Here is a 3,633-nt window from a genome sequence, read left to right as displayed (position 1 = left end):
CAAAATATACAAGGAACTCAAAACACTCAATAGCAAAAAACCAAATAACCTTATTAACAGATGGGTATAAGTCGTGAAGAGATGTTTCTCCAAAGAAGACATACAAATGGCCAACAGGTACATGAAAAAAGGCTCAACATCGCTCATCCAAACCACAATGAAGTATTACCTCAACTTAGTTAGAATGACTATTATCAAAAAGATAAAAGAGAACATTTTGGCAAGTATGTGGAGAAAACAGAACTCTTTTATAAAATTGGTGGGATTGCAGGGATAATAGAAGGAGGGTTCCTCGAAAAATTGAAAATAGAATTACCGTATGATCCAGCAACCCCAGTACTGGGTATACACACAAAGGAAATCGTATCAGTATGTCAGAGTGAGCTCTGCACTCTCATGTTTATTGCAGCACTATCCACAATAGGCAAGATATGGAACCAACCTAAGTGTCCATCAACTGAAGGATGGATAAAGAAAGTTTGGTATATAGACACAACGCACTACCATTGAATTATATGAAAGAATGAAATCCTGCCATTTGCAACAATGTGAATCAACCTGAAGAATATTATGTTAAGTGAAACAAGCCAGTCAGAGAAAGAAATATACTACATGATGTCACACAAATGCAGAACATGCAAAAGTTGATCTCTCGTAAGAGAAAGTAAACGGTGGTTACGAGGAAGGGGGAGAGGGAAATCTTGGTCAGATAATACATAAATACAGTGAGATAGGAAGAATAAATTTCAAGAGATCTATTGTACAGTAGATGACTATAGTTAATGACAATATATTATATTCTTAAAACTTGTAAAAAGTAGACGTTATGTGCTATCGCCACAAAAATGATATCTATGTGAGGCAATGGATTTGTTATTTAGCTAGATTAGCCATATCACAATACCTCAAAACATCATGCTGTACACAATTAAAACATAATGTTGTCTGTGAATTTAAAAATAAAATTTAATAAATGTTTACATTATCAGAAAAGATAATCAGACTTCTTTCAAAAGTATACTTTAGAGTAGTTTCATATTTTCTATCTCTCTTACCTCTTGATCTTTTTTAGTTTTGCTTTCCAGAGCCTCAGATTCATCTAAATCATTCTTGTCTTTTAATTTCAATTCCATTTCTTCTTTTTCTGTTCTTAGTTGTTCATAGTCTATTACCAGGTTATCATAGTTAGCACGAAGTGAGTTCAACTCACTTTCTACATTTTTCTATAATAAACAAAACCAGATTTTCCAATCAGAGGGAATTCATGTCATATATGCTTTGTTTCCTTAACTAAAATTTGGATTAAGTAATTAATTTAACTTTGATTCATTTGGTGGTTTAAGCCATTCTTTTCTTTAACAACTTTCTAATGGTCTACATTTTGGTAAAGTGGCTCATTTAGAATAGATTATTTTGAAAGGAGTAGAATAAAAAACAAATCATAGAAATAAATCATGTTGCCTGTGTCTGACAGGCACAGTTCAACTGGGAAGGTAGGGTGCACATTGGAAAGTTTATTTGGCTACAAATCCTCAAGTTCTTCAGCAATAAAGCTGATAATTTAATTTCCCAAATCCTATTTTATGTTTCAGATGGCTCTGAATTCAGGAAGGGAAACAGATATTATTTATTGATTTTTAAAACTAATAGTATGGGTTTGAGTATGGCTATGTTTTACCATACTCAAAGAGGCCTATCTCTACTTTCTCTACTATGATGAGAGTTATACTACAAGTTAAAAAAAAGCCTACACCAGGGATTTTTGAAAAAACAATAAACCTTTAGAGTATGTCTCAGGAACACAAAAGCACTTTGTCTGTGTACTTTATGGGCATTAACTAATGATAATAAGAAGCACTGCACTTGCATTCCAAAATAAAAATGAAATTTCCTATAATAAATACATTATATAACTATGTGTCTTTGAACATGAACAATCTAGACAGTAAACATGGAATCTAAACTTATTTTATTATTTACCACAGTATTCCTTCTTTCTTAAAGTTTTGATGAGACTACATATCTTTATCAGTATTATCTGGAAAAATGACCCCTCCCTAATGTATCGAGCTGTACATTCTATCTGCCTGAGAATTTTGACACTTTTAAAATCAATCTTTTTATCTTCATGGTATTTCCTAAGGCAAAACAGAAACTTCACAGACATCATAGATACCAAGGTCTGCTAGTGAAGAGCTAGAAGCAAAGTTTTACCTATTAGTACACACTTGCCTTATGAAATTTTTAGCCTTCCTCTAGATGCCTCATAGGTATCAAGTATAAATATAAAGAGTGAGCGAAGCCTTCTTCAGTGCCACAATTGTTACTGAAATTAAGTCAGAGCTAGTAATGTGCTACAACAACAAAATCCAATCAGAAAAGAATTTTAAAAAGAGGATAAAGATTATGTTGTATCAAATCATTGAATTACCTGATTTAGCAGCTTTGTTGCTGGATTCCACTCTATTTCAGTTAATGTATCAAGAGTGTTACTGCAAAAGTCAGACTCTGAACAGAGAGCTGTAATTAGGGGAAAAAGAAATTTATCCATAAACATATTTATTGAAAATCCTAAGTCAAAGATCTCTAAAAAAAATTCAATCAGAGGTAATAAATAATAAGCTCAAATTAGCTAATATATGCTTAGAGTATGAATGCCAAAAATACATTAAGAGATGTGGTCTTTCATTTATTGTGTGACTTAAGATAACTGGTATGAATGAGTGATAAAATATAAGATCCTTAATGAAATATAGGTAAAAAGGACAAATTCTGAATTTGAAATTTGGTCCCTGTAAGGAGATTTTAAAATGCTCCCCAAAGTAGATTATAATGTTGGAGACATAATTTTGAAACAGATTCCTATGTAAATGCTATCCTTTCAAGATTAGCAATGTTTAAGGTAGATGTTATATCATTAGTAATTTAATTGGATAATGATTAGAACAAAGAAACAAAAACACCTTTCTCTTGTGTGTTTCCCCTATAGTGCATCATTCTTAAGAGATTTGGAATTAATAAAGAACTTCATAAATGTTTATTTTCTTAAAATTACTTATTTTTATCATAAATAATCTCCATTGTAATCACATACAGAATACACACACTTTATTTAAAAATCATGTTTATCACATTAACTAAGTTATAACTAGCTTCTCTTTATAAGGAGGCTTTTATAATTTTATAATTACAAGTAGATTCACTTGAAAAAGAACTCACATTCATCAATTTCTCCTAATAGAGTTATAGCAGGCTTATGTGTTTTTGTTGTTATAGTTGTTGGCATTTGAAATCCACCTGCATAGTTTGAGTCCTTCATTTTGTTAATTTTGTCAAGGCACCAAGTAACTCTTCGTTTTCTTTTAGCCTAAAGAAAAAAATCAAAATTATGTCACAGAGGTCTGTTTTCAAACAAGGTAACTAGTTTCTATTTTTGAAAGCTACTCACTTGGTAGAATTTTTATTGAGCCTAGTTTGATATCTTACTAGTCTAAGGACATCCCAAGATCAGAAAATATACTCAAACTTTTCAAATTAGTGTTTAACCCCATAGTATAATAATATGATCAAACTACTGTTTAAATTTCACTTCTTATTTGAAGTGTTACTTACAAGCTTCTTTGGGACTTATTT

At 31.2% G+C, this 3,633-nt stretch overlaps 1 long non-coding RNA gene across 1 annotated transcript; it reads right to left on the bottom strand.

The window, feature by feature from the left end:
* Positions 1-1,061: 1,061 nt before the first annotated feature.
* LOC138379523 (uncharacterized) lies at positions 1,062-3,275 on the bottom strand. Its single transcript, XR_011232235.1, has 3 exons — positions 3,220-3,275; positions 2,432-2,520; positions 1,062-1,223 (listed from the first exon to the last, which is right to left on the bottom strand). It is a non-coding gene; the product is annotated as an uncharacterized lncRNA (long non-coding RNA).
* Positions 3,276-3,633: the final 358 nt, after the last annotated feature.

Source organism: Eulemur rufifrons, unplaced genomic scaffold (genome assembly GCF_041146395.1).
Source record: "Eulemur rufifrons isolate Redbay unplaced genomic scaffold, OSU_ERuf_1 scaffold_48, whole genome shotgun sequence".
Classification (NCBI taxonomy): Eukaryota; Metazoa; Chordata; class Mammalia; order Primates; family Lemuridae; genus Eulemur; species Eulemur rufifrons.
The sequence above is the reverse complement of the archived record's forward strand: the minus strand, read 5'-3'. Positions and strand labels throughout refer to the sequence as shown.